The sequence below is a fragment of the Delphinus delphis genome, unplaced genomic scaffold, assembly GCF_949987515.2.
Source record: "Delphinus delphis unplaced genomic scaffold, mDelDel1.2 scaffold_189, whole genome shotgun sequence".
Classification (NCBI taxonomy): domain Eukaryota; kingdom Metazoa; phylum Chordata; class Mammalia; order Artiodactyla; family Delphinidae; genus Delphinus; species Delphinus delphis.
In genome coordinates this window covers 453,975-467,604 of record NW_027192810.1, presented here as the reverse complement: position 1 = coordinate 467,604, position 13,630 = coordinate 453,975, and the positions used below count along the sequence as shown (strand labels likewise).

The 13,630-nt window shown below is 43.2% G+C and overlaps 2 pseudogenes; one reads left to right on the top strand and one right to left on the bottom strand.

Moving 5' to 3' along the window:
- The first annotated feature begins 826 nt into the window (after positions 1-826).
- On the top strand, positions 827-1,286 carry LOC132419364 (histone deacetylase complex subunit SAP18 pseudogene; annotated as a pseudogene).
- An 11,904-nt stretch (positions 1,287-13,190) lies between these two features.
- Positions 13,191-13,445, bottom strand: LOC132419365 (anaphase-promoting complex subunit 11 pseudogene; annotated as a pseudogene).
- Between the last annotated feature and the right edge of the window lie 185 nt (positions 13,446-13,630).

Sequence of the window (13,630 nt, the reverse complement as noted above, 5' to 3'; positions counted from 1 at the left end):
GTAAAAAAGGTATTATGGATGTGGTTTTGGTGAGGTGAAAGAACAGGTTGTTTTTGCCCTAAAATAATTTAGAGGTTGTGTCAGTGTTCCAGAATGCATAAGAGGGATTAGGGACAAGAGCCTGAATGGGAAAATAAAGTTGTAACAGGTCTGTGGAAAAGAGAGAAACTTGTATGATCAAGCCGGCTAAGATTGAATAAACTTATTTATAAGGTTTGTTTGTTTGTTTTTAATAAGGCCAACAGTGTAGGATGGAAAACTAGAATTTGCTTTATCTCTGTCAAAATGACAAAGTTTCTTGTATTATCAGTCTGTTTTAATAAGAGATTGGAAAAGATTTTTCTTTACCCTTTGAGTAATCTGCCTAGGAAACAACTGTTTTGTGTCTTAAAGTAGTTTCCTGTACTTCCTGTTGTCTTTATCGTGTCTTTGGTTAGTCAACAAAATCAAGAATTCTCTGTATTGAAAGAGATATGGTTTTTGGTTTTTGTTCTTTTACAAACATATAACTTTTTTTTTTGCCTTTGAAATATTTTATTGTCACTTTGGTTAAATAGATAAGAAGGATTGTTTCATAGTGATCTGTAATTCTATTTAATTAAATGTTCAAGCATTTTGACATTTTGGACAACATCCTGAATCAATTTCTAAATAAAGTTTTATTGACTTTGAACTGACTGAGATTTCCCAGTGGGCTCCTGGAAAATCTCAAAGGATTTCTTCTCACACCTTGTAAAAAGATAGATGTTAAACTAATTAGGTTTACTTGATATACTAAATTACACAGAAAGCACTGTCAAACAAGAAGCAGTGTTTATGAAGGAGGATGATGGAGGTGAAGGTACACGTTACCCGGGAGGAAATTAAGAAGGAGCCAGAGAAGCCCATCAATAAAGAGAAGACATTCCTGCTGCTGCTGTGTGTCTTCACCACCAGTAACTTCTCCCACCACGGAATGGACACGTTCTCCTGCAGAAATGTACAATCCAGTGAGCTACAGAGCTACACTTGGTTGAATGCAACCTTGAAAGAACTGACTCGTTTAGTAAAAGAAGTCTACCCAGGAGCTAGAAAGGGTACATAGATCAATTTTGCAACTGTTTTATGGAACTTAAAAGATTCAGGTGTCAAATAAGAAGACTGGCAGCACCATGTCTAGGAGAAAGAAGACTGATGATTCTGTAACCCTGCAGTCTCAGAAGTTCCCTGTAGGAGATCACTTTGACATAACAATCACCCCTCTAAATGGGGCACTTCCTCCTTCTGACTATATGCAACCCTATTAAATTTTATTTAAAATTTCTTATGAAAAAAAGGAATGTTTAATCTTCTTTAGTTTATATTTTTATGGATATATGCTATTAATATGTTTCCAAAATTGTATAAATTTCCTAGAAATATGTCAATGTCTTTGTTGTCCATGAAATGTCCAGTTATAATGTAATTAGTCATAATTCCAGTTATTATCTTAAAATGTTATGTCACTGAAACAATCAAATTTCCTAGTCAGTTGCATTAAAGTGAACTCTCATCAGGTCTTTAATCCTGACCATCTTAAGCCTTTTGTCATTCATAGTTATCCTTTTACTCTGATGCTTTCTGAAAGCTCTTACAGTCAGTTACACACAAATGTGCTTCATCATCAACAAAAAAGGAAAGATTTAGTGGAGACGTTGATGTGTTGCTGAACTGCTGACCCCAAATCAAGCAAAATAAGAGTGAATTACATGTGACTGAATGAACTGATAAAGATGATTATAATTTTTCTAAACTTTTGTTTGAAACATGCTGGTTCTTTAATGACTTATATTCCAGATTAAGAAACCATCTTGCCCTTTTTTTAACAAGCTATCTATAACTTGCAACAGTTTAATACATTAAGCCTTTGTAAATTAAAAATAATATACATTTATCTTTTCTCTCTCCCTGATCCCTCTGGAATTTAGCAACTATTACTGAATACAGTTCACCCTTGAGTAACATGGGTTTGAACTGCATGGGTTCACTTATATGCAGATATTTTTTTCCCTTGTAAATATTACAGTACCACACGACCTGGGGTTTGTTGAATCCAAGGGTTCAGAACTGCAGATATGTTTTCCTTTATTCATCCATCCATTTCCAAATATTTGCCAAGTGCTCACTAGAGATTGGCACTGAGCTTAGTCAGTGGAGATGCTGTAATGAAAAGAAGGAATGTGCTCATTGTCCTAAGGGAAAATGCATGGTGAGAAGCAGACATTAAACAAGTAATAACAGTAAGAACCATATACATCAAATGGGATAACTGCTATAATGGACTGACAGATACACACTAGTAAATATAAAATAGAAAACAAGGACCTACTGTATAGCACAGAGAACATAATGTATATATAACTGAATCATTTTGCTGTACACCTGAAACACAACATTGTAAATCAACTAAACTTCAATTTTTAAAAGTGCAGGTTGTTAAAAGGGCAGTCTTGAGTCACTCTTTAGTGATTTAACCTCTTAGACATAATTCGTTGAATGGAAAGGAAGGAATCCAAGCCACGTAGATCACTTAGAGTGTATGCTGGTCATTCTTCTTTTGCCTCTGCCCCATCTCTTATCTCCTTACCCTGCAATTCTGTTCCTTTTTTATCCTTCCCTGCCCTGCTCTGTGTCCAGGGGGCTGACCAGTATCAACTTACTGGGATTCCCTTGCCCTCTGGCTGCCAGTGGTTCTGGAGTATGGAGCACAGAGGTCTAGATGTTACTTTGTTCTCTCTCTGCCTCATCACTGTGGATTTTTCAGTGGATGGGTCTGTCTTTAACTACAGCTCTTTTGGGGAAAAACCTCATCCTACAGTCTTCCCTCTTCTTTCTCCCTCTGACCTAGTGACGTTAGAAACCTCCTCCTGTTGCTAGATCTTGGGTGCCTTAATCTCCATTACCGGTTCTTTAATTTTTTCCTCCATCACTCTCAAACCGCCCTTAATTAAATTCTGCTGAAAAATAACAGCCAAGTAAGCCCTCTGTTTTCTGCTGAGACTCTGAATGATACAGAGTGCTTCTCTATTAATTTGCAATTAGAACCAAGAGGATTAACTGTATTCTTCTTTTCATGGCAATGAAGTTATTTGCATAAATTCTATAACAATCTATTCTCCTTGTAACAGGACACAATTAGAAACATCGATTTATTACCAAGGCTTTGCCTGAAATGTCATATTTAGAAAGATGTAGATAGAACCAAACCATTTTCAGGAACTATGTTGATTTTGTGGGGTCAATGCTTACAAAGTCCCTTGAAAATAACTGGTCTGGTACCTGGCTTACAGGGTTCCCAGGCTTACCCTGGGAAGTGAGGAAGGGAGTTCACTTCCTGACAAACTCAGGAACCTTAGGCTATTTGGGGGACATTGAGAAGAGAGAAGTTCACCGAAATCGAGGTATTGCAGGGGAAATATGGTGAGTCCATGGCTTGGCTTCCTAGACTTGAGAGGCTTTTAAAAATTGAATCTGAGAGAAAGCCCACAAATATACCCAGGCACTGATGGTCAACTAATCTATGACAAAGGAGGCAAGGATATATAATGGAGAAAAGACAGTCTCTTCAATAAGTGGTGCTGGGAAAGCTGGACAGCTACATGGAAAAGAATGAAATCACAACATTCTCTCACACCATATACAAAAATAAACACAAAATGGATTAAAGACCTAAATATAAGACCAGATACTGGGGGCTTCCCTGGTGGCGCAGTGGTTGAGAGTCCACCTGCCGATGCAGCGGACACAGGTTCGTGCCCGGCCCGGGAAGATCCCACGTGCCGCAGAGCGGCTGGGCCCGTGAGCCATGGCCGCTGAGCCTGCGCGTCCGGAGCCTGTGCTCCACAACGGGAGAGGCCACAACGGGAGAGGCCACAACAGTGAGAGGTCCGCATATCGCAAAAAAATAAATAAATAAATAAAAGACTGGATACTATAAAACTCCTAGACAAAAACATAGGGAGAACAATTTTTGACATAAATCGCAGCAACATTTTTTTGAATCCACCTCCTAGAGTAATGGAAACAAAAGCAGAAAGTAAACAAATAGGACCTAATAAAACTTAAAGGCTTTTTCACAGCAAAGGAAACCATAAACAAAACAAAAAACAGCATATGGAATGGGAAAAAATATTTGCAAATGATGCGACAAATGAGGGATTAGTTTCCAAAATATACAAACAGCTTAATATCAAAAAATGCATGGGGGCTTCCCTGGTGGTGCAGTGGTTACGCATCCGCCTGCCAATGTAGGGGACACAGGTTCAAGCCCTGGTTCAGGAAGATCCCACATGTCGCAGAGCAACTAAGCCTGTGCGCCACAACTACTGAGCCTACTCTCTGAAGCCCGCAAGCCACAACTACTGAGCCCATGTGCCACAACTACTGAAGCCCGCACACCTAGAGCCGATGCTCCACAAGAGAAGCCACCGCAATGAGAAGCCTGCGCACCACAACGAAGAGTAGCCCCCACTCGCCACAACTAGAGAAAGTCCGTGCACAGCAATAAAGAAACAAAGCAGGCAAAAGTAAAATAAATAAAATTTTAAAAAATCCGTGGGAGACCTAACTAGACATTTCTCCATAGAAAACATAGAGATGGCCATCAGGCACATAAAAACATCACTAATTATTAGAGAAATGCAAATCAAAACTACAATGAGGTATCACCTCACACTAGTCAGAATGGCCATCATCAAAATGTCTACAAATCATAAATTCTGGAGAGGGTGTGGAGAAAAGAGAACCCTCCTACAGTGTTGGTGGGATTGTAAATTGGTACAGCCACTATGGAGAACAGTATGGACTGGAGGTTCCTTAAAAAACTAAAAATAGAGTTATCATATGACCCGGCAATCCCACTCCTAGGCATATATCCTGAGAAAACAATAATTCAAAAAGATACATGTACCCCAATGTTCACAGAAGAACTATTTACAATAGTCAGGATATGGAAGCAACCTAAATGTCCATCAGCAGAGGAATGGATAAAAAAGATGTGGTACATATACACAATGGGATACTATTCAGCCATTAAAAAAAGAATGAAATGATGCCATTTGCAGTAACATGGATGGACCTAGAGATTATTATACTAAGTGAAGTAAATCAGAGAAGGACAAATATCATATGATATCACTTATATGTGGAATCGAAAAAATAATACAAATGAGCTTATTTACAAAACAGAAATAGACTCACAGACATAGAAAAAAAACTTATGGTTACCAAAGGGGAAAGGAGGGGGAGGGATAAATTAGGAGTTTGGGAATAAAGTATACACACTATATATAAAATAGATGTATAGCACAGGGAACTATACTCAATATCTTGTAATAACCTATAATGGAAGAAAATCCAAATATATATATATATGTAATATTTACAAATACATAAATATTTATAACTTAATCACTTTGCTGTATACCTGAAACTAACACAACATTGTAAATCAACTATATTTCAATAAATTTTTAAAATAAACAAATAAAAATTGAATCTGAGATTCTCTATTAACAGTTCCAGCAGTACAAACTGCTCTGCTCTGAGAAATACCACAACAGTGACACGAATGTACGTGCTGTCACTGAAGGCACTCAAGCTGCAAACACATTGAATGATTTGCAGATTTTTTTTAAAACAACATTTTTTTTTTTTTTAGTTTTTAATTTTGGCTGTGCCAGGTCTTAGTTTTGGGATCTTCGTTGCAGCAATGTGGGATCTTTAGTTGCAGCATGAAGGATATTTAGTTGCGGCATGCAGGCTCATAGTTGCAGCATGCGAACTCTTAGTTGTGACATGTATGCAGGATCTAGTTCCCCGACTAGAGATCAAACCCGGGCCCCCTGCATTGAGAGTGCAAAGTCTTACCCACTGGACCAGCAGGGAAGTCCCGATTTTCAGATATTAAATCATTCTTGCATCCCTAGAATAAATCCCACTTGATCATGGTGTCATGGTGTATGATTCTTTTAATGTATTCTTTTTTTTTTTTTTTTTTTTTTTACGGTACGCGGGCCTCTCACTGTTGCGGCCTCTCCCGTCGCGGAGCACAGGCCCCGGACACGCAGGCTCAGCAGCCATGGCTCACGGGCCCAGCTGCTCCGCGGCATGTGGGATCTTCCCGGACCGGGCACGAACCCGTGTCCGCTGCATCGGCAGGCGGACTCCCAACCACTGCGCCATCAGGGAAGCCCTCTTTTAATGTATTCTTGAATTTGGTTTGCTAATATTCTGTTGAGGATTTTTGCATCTATGTACATCAAGGTCCTTCTTGATATTCTTAAAATCCGAATTTAAAATATTATCTCAGTGAAAAATTACAGGTAAATGCAAAAATATCAAGAAAGTGAAAGAGTCCTTAGAAATAAATGATAAGGAATAACAGATAAAAGGAACAAGGACTCAAAATAACTTACTTTCCATAAGAATTTTAGCTCTTCAGAGGAATTTTCATTGAAATCAATGTAAAAGGCAAGCTTTAGATTAAAATTTAAAACTTTTGGGGGTACTATATTTCCATGGTGAAATGGAAACGTAATTTATGTATAAGATATTAAGGAATACTGTTTTCAAAAACTTTTAATGACTTGGATAAGTACTAATATTAAGTGAAAAGGTAACTAGGAATATAGGATGATCGCATCTAATTTAGATGAAATATAGATATGCTGAGCGCTAGTTCTCAAATTTTTAAAAAGGTTTTAGTGTTAATACAATGGGAAGGATTCCATAAACATGCTTTGGTTTGATATTCTGTTTTCTTTCAACCAGACACACAGAGCTGCGATGCAGACCAGGTGTGACCAACACTTTCCCACGCCACCCCCAGTGCGTCCTGAGAGGCATTGACTTTCTGTCCTGGAGCCCAGTGCCTGACTCAGGGGCTCCATAAATTCTCCCTGATATACTGCACTTGGGAAGAAGCCTATTTTTCCATAGTGTGAAATAATAGGAAAATTACTTCCACTAGAAGATTCCCCCCTAAACATTGAATCTTACAAATTTGGTTTTGATCTACCTGCAATCCTGTGAAGATATCTGAGTTTAGATGTGGCCTCCTTTTTTTTTTTTTTTTTTTTTTTTTTTTTGCGGTACGCGGGCCTGTCACTGTCGTGGCCTCTCCCTTGCGGAGCACAGGCTCCGGACTCGCAGGCTCAGCAGCCATGGCTCACGGGCCCAGCTGCTCCGCGGCATGTGGGATATTTGCGGACCGGGGCACGAACCCGTGTCCGCTGCATCGGCAAGCTGACTCTCAACAACTGCGCCACCAGGGAAGCCCTAGATGTGGCTTCTTTTGCAACAGAACCAGGGAACCCTGAGCACTCCTGTCATTTCTCATGTGACCACCAGAGGGCAGTGCGTGGCTGCTAGTGACAATCACACTGCCCCCCACCCCCCCACACCACCCCACCCCACCCCCCGTCAAACCTTTTACAAACAGTCTTCCTCAGAACATGTTTTATAGCCTTAGAGCATTTCTTTGAGGATTATTTAATTTCCTTTTATTCTTCAAATCTTTGGAATCTAATGAAAACTCCTTACAAATAACAACTAAAGGTAATGCACTGGGTGGGAGATGCCCCTCCTTAACAGGCAGACAGGTGAAATTATGTGTGTCTGAATGAGATGGACCGTTGCCTAACATAAAATTTAAAAACTCATCCAAAATGGATCAAAGACCTAAATTTAGGAGCTAAATCTGTAAACTTATAGAAGACAACATAGGAGCAAATCTTCATGACTTTGGATTTGGAGTCGGTTTCTTAAAGGTGACACCTTTCATAAAGGGTCACCAACATGATTGCTTTCCATTTAGTTCTTAGTGTGCCTCAGGCCCCAGGCAAGAATTATACAGGTCATTTCTCCAGTAATTCTCCCAAAACCCATTAAGCAGTGCCAGTTATTTTCTCCATTTTAGAGATTGGGCCAATGAGGCTCACAGCCTTGCTCGATCTCCCAGCTAAGAAGAGGCTGAGCAGGGACCAGAGTGCAGTCTCTCTGCCCTTGGACCCTGCGCTCTCTCCACACTGCTCCTCCCTGGATTCCTCCAGAAATCGGATCCCCAGACCTTGAGAACTCACTGAGATCTGGGGCGGGGTCACCACTTATGCATGGAGCTTGGTTTTTTGGCCAGGAACGACCCACCCTGGCCACTGGGGGCCCTCGTGGTGCCAGGATCAGCCGATATCTGGGCAGAAGGAGGTCTCTCTATGGGCACCAAGAGTAAAGATTGTTGTATTATCAGAGCTAAGAAGTCCCCCTGCAGCATCTGGTTGCAGTCTGCTTGTCAGGTGGGCCCTACAGGGGTCTACTGAACACTGGGTTCAAATCCTGCCGCTGCCGGTCTGTGGGGCAGAAAATGGGGCAGTTTATTTCGGCTCCATTCCCTCATCAGTCAAACAGGGACAGTGTTTCTACATTCTTCCTGGGGTTTTAAGAGATTCGATGAGACGATTCATGTCTGGAAAAGAGACCTAGGTAAGGACTGGATCATCCTTAGCTGTACCTGCTGATATGACCTCCCTGCAAGCCCTCTGCTGCCCTGGGCTCCCTGCCTCTGCCCACTCTGTTCCCTCTGCTGAGGACCCAGCTCCCTCAGACTCAGATGATTCTCCAGAAAGCCTTTTTCTCACTCCCATTGGCTGGGGTGTCCCTTGGCCTGCGGTGGGGAACAGCACTGGGGCTCACGCCATCAGACTCAGGGCATCCCTGGAGCTGGATATGAGCCTGTGCCTGAGGACGATGAGGTTCTGAGTGTGCAGAGCTGACCCTGGAGCTCCGTGCATAGTGCCGTCTCCTCCTCGGACCACAGGCCGGGACGCCCAGCAAAGGGGGTCCCTCCTTCCAAGCAGCCACAGTGAGCTGCGCTGAGCTCCCTGGGGTGCCTCCCACCTCCCCTGTGCCTCGCCCCGAGACAGCATCTCAGGGTCCCGCAGCCACCGGGGGCGGGGGGCAGTGTCTTCTCGCGGGTCGATATTGAAAGTCAGTTTCTGGAGAAGTTAGTCTTTAATGGAAACAACACTGGGAAGAATCCGGGTCCCTTCATACAAACCAACACTGAGCCTGAGCCCGTAACCGTGATGGCACTGCCCCTGCCGTGGGGACCCTGTCCCGTGGTCCTCACTGCTCTCCACCCTGGTTCCATCAGGGGCGTCCCTCTCTTACCCTCAGGGGAGCCCTGAGTGTCCTCCCTGTGAAGGTCTATGTTCTGTGCATGGGGACCCATCTCTTGGCCGAGGAGAGAGAGATCGCTGACCCGCAGCCACAGATAGAGAGCCCTCTGTCCTTACCTTGAGGGAGGTGAGGGCTCCCCCCTTCTTCTCACCTGGCGTCTTGGGCGGGAAGCAGAACCCCACCCCATGCAGAAGCTAAATGTGAGGGGTGCCAGGGCTGGGGGCTGGCGCAGGTCCGAGCCAGGGGTCACTGCTGGGGAGCCCGAGGGGTGCTCAGGGGCGGTGCCTCCTCCAGAGCCCCCAGCCCGAAGCTCTGACCTTCCCGCAGCTCCCAGGGCGCCCACGTGCTTTACTAAGGCCTCTCCTGCTCACACAAGCTGCAGCGGTTCTTGCTGTAGCGGCTCAGAACTTCGTCTGGCCTGAGCACAGTCAAAGCCACGTCTGTAAGTCGCCCACCTGCTCTGAGAGGTGCTCTCTTGGGAAGAAGGAGCCCCACCTTGGAGAGGGAGGGAACGGCCGGGCCTGAAGCCTCCTCTGGCCGGGAAGCAGGGCATGCGTTCTTGGCTCGGAAGCGGAGTTAGGAGCCGAGGGTTGGGTGGCTCCCGGGTGGGGCCGGGCAGGGCTGGGTGTGTCACTGGACCGGCAGGGCTAAGATGAGCTCCGGGAAACAGGGCAGGGGAGTGGGGTGGGAAACCTGGGCCAGGGGACTGGGATGGCCCCTCCCTGCTCCGCGGGTCACTCTCAGACACCCTGAGGGCCTTCACTGCCCAGTAGGCCACCTCCCTGCCTCAGGTGGAGCTCCGGGCTCTCGGGAGCCCCTGCTTTCCCAAACGAGGCGCAAACTTGATGAAAAGACACAGATAGTGGAAACTGCAGCCAACACCTAAAAACACGTATGAATTGTGTTCCCCAAATTCCACTTGTAGGGACCAGTCCTTAAAAAAAATAGAGACTGAAGGATGCAGATGTACAGTACAATTAGTAGAGCGAAAAACTGGGAATGGCCCAATTGTGAACAGCCGGGGCTGCTGAGTAACATGGAATGTGTGGCCACCGATACGGGACAAGGGATGCAGGACTGACATGCATGTCCACCTGTGAGGACATCAGTTTACAGAAGCAGACAGCCCTGGAGCCTCACCACCCTTACCCTCTTGTGTGCACACGCACACACACACACCCCACTGCACTGTCAATTGGAAAAGACTGGAAAAATGGAAACCACTTGTTAAGGACAATTATTTCTTTTTTTCAGAATTTTATTTTATTTTCTCCCAGTTTTATTGAGATATAGACACACAGCACTGTATAAATGTAAGGTATACAGCATACCAATCTGACTTACAATCATCATGAAGTTTAGCGACTGTCCATCCTCTCATATAGACACAAAATAAAAGAAAAAGAAAACATGTATTTTCCCTTGTGAGGAGAGCTCTTAGGATTTACTCTTAAGAACTTTCATATATAACACACAGCAGTGGTAACTGTATTTATCATGTTGGACATCACATCCCTAGTACTCATTTATCTTTTTTTTTTGAATTTTTGAATTTTATTTTATTTATTTTTTTATACAGCAGGTTCTTATTATCTATTTTATACATATCAGTGTATACATGTCAGTCCCAATCTCCCAATTCATCCCACCACCATCCCCTGCCGCTTTCCCCCTTGGTGTCCATACGTTCGTTCTCTACATCTGTGTCTCTGTTTCTGCCCTGCAAACAGGTTCATCTGTACCATTTTTCTAGGTTCCACATATATGCATTAATACATATTTGATTTTCTCTTTCTGACTCACTTCACTCTGTATGACAGTTTCTAGATCCATCCACGTCTCTACAAATGACCCAATTTTGTTCCTTTTTATGACTGAGTAATATTCCCTTGTATATATGTACCATATCTCCTAGTATTCATTTACCTTATAATTGGAAGTTTGTACCTTTTCAACCACCTTCATTCAGTTCCCCTTCCCATCACCCCCCACCTCTTGTAACCACAGATCTGGTCTTTTCTTCTATGAGTTTGTTTGTTTGTTTTTCAAAGTATATTGGACCTTGAACACTATGTTAGTTCCTGGCACACAACACAGTGTTATGTCTATGCATTTCAAAATGATCATCATGATTAGTCTAGTCACCATCTGTCTCCAGACAAAAATATTAAACTATTATTGACCATATGCCCCACTAATACAATACATTTCATTCCCGTGACTCATTTATCTGTAACTGGAAATCTGTACCTCTTCATCTCCCTCACCTATTTCTGGCATCCCCATACCACTTTTCCTTCTAAAAACTACCTGTTTGTTCTCTGTATCTATGAGTCTGTTGCTATTTTGTTGTTCGTTCTTTCGTTTGTTTTGATTTTTAGATTCCACACAGAAATAAAATAATATGATATTTGTCTTTCTCTGTCTGACTGATTTCGCTAAGCATAAGGTCCATCCATGCTGTTGCAAATGGCAAAATTTCATTCTTTTTTGATAGCAGAGTAATAGTCCATTGCGTGTGTGTGTGTGTGTGTGTGTGTGTGTGTGTGTGTGTGTGTGTACCACATATTTTTTAATCTATTCATCTGTCGATGGGCACTTAGATTGCTTCCATATCTTGGTTATTGTAAATAATGCTGTTATGAACGTTGGGGTGCATATATATCTTTTTGAATTAGTGTTTTTGTTTTCTTTTGATAAATACCTAAAAGTGGAATTGCTGGGTTGTATGGTAGTTCTATTTTTAGTTTATTTAGGAACCTCAGTACTGTTTTCCACAGTGGCTGCACCAATTTACATTCCCACAAACAGTATATAAGGGTCCCCTTTTCACCACATCCTCTCCAACATTTGTTATTTGTGTTCTTTTTGATGACAGCCATTCTGACAAGAATGAAGTGATATCTCATTGTGGTTTTGATTTGCATTTGTCTGATGATTGATGATGTTGAGCATCTTTTCATGTGTCTGTTGGTCATCTGTATGTTCTTGGGGAAATGTCTGTTCAGCTCTTCTGCCCATTTGGGTTTTTGTTTTTTGTTTTTTGGGGGTTGAGCTGAATGAGCTCTTTGTCTATTTTGGGTGTTAAGCCCTCATCAGAGACATTGTGTGCAAACATCTTCTCCCATTCAGTAGGCAGCCTTTTCCCTTTGTTGATAGTTTCCTTCACTGTGCAAAAGATTTGAGTTTGATGGAATCCCATCTGTTTATTTTTGCTTTTGTTTTCCTGGCCTGAGGAACATATCTGAGAAAATATTGCTAAGACTGATATCAAAGTGCATACTGCCTATGTGTTCTTCTAGAAGTTTTATGGTGTCAGGTCTTACATTTAAGTCTTTAATCCATTTTGAGTTTATTTTGTATCTGGTTTAAAAGGAAGATAATTATTTCTTGGTAGAAAGAATGTATCTTCTTTTCTTATTTTTATTTATTTATTTTTAATTAATTTATTTTATATTTGGCTGCATTGGGTCTTTGTTGCTGCACTCAGGCTTTTCTCCAGTTGTGGCGAGTGGGGCCTACTCTTCGTTGTGGTGCACGGGCTTCTCATTGTGGTGGCTTCTCTTGTTGCGGAGCACGGGCTCTAGGTTCGTGGGCTTCAGTAGTTGTAGCTCTTGGGCTCTAGAGCGCAGGCTCAGTACTTGTGGCGCAGGGGCTTAGTTGATCCATGGCATGTGGGATCTTCCTCGACCAGGGCTCAAACCCATGTCCCCTGCATTGGCAGGCAGATTCTTAACCATTGCACCACCAGGAAAATCCCTCACAGGTCTTTGTTTTTGTTTTTTGGTTTTTTTGCCAGGCTCACGTGGTTTAATGAGTTTTACTTATTGGATAAAAGTGTCAATGTTGTGATGGGAAGAAAAACAAACGCAGCTCCAGTCCTCATTTCAACCCTGTCACAGCCCAAAGGGGACTGGCCCAGTGGAGACCATGGCCACCCAGAGCCACTGTGGGGGTGGGACCGTCTCAGGGCAAGGGGAGAGTAGGGCAGTGCAGCCTCACTCCTTGAACTTCCACTCCTGGCGGCACATGGGGCAGTGCTGCTGCACCTGCTGCACGTTGAGCCACTTGAGGATGTAGTGCATGTGGAAGCAGTGCGAGCACTGGCCCCACGCCAGCGGGCAGTCTTCACCTGGCACCTTGCAGTCCAGGCAACAGCCATTGAAGGCCATCCGGCAGATGCCGCAGTTCTCGTCGTTGGCCACCCAGAGCCAAGTGACCACGCCGTTCCAGCACTTGATCTTCACCTTCATGGTGCGGGAAGCCCCTGCCGACCTAATCGCGCGCTGCCCCACCCGCCTTCAGTTGGCAGCGCCGGCGCCGCGCGGGAAGGTATGTCAGGTCTTTTTTAATTTACAAAATTTTTAGTTTTTAAGGAAGTTTCTGGCGAAGATAAAATCAAGCAAAATCTGCTCTTCATAGCCTACCCTCCCCAAAT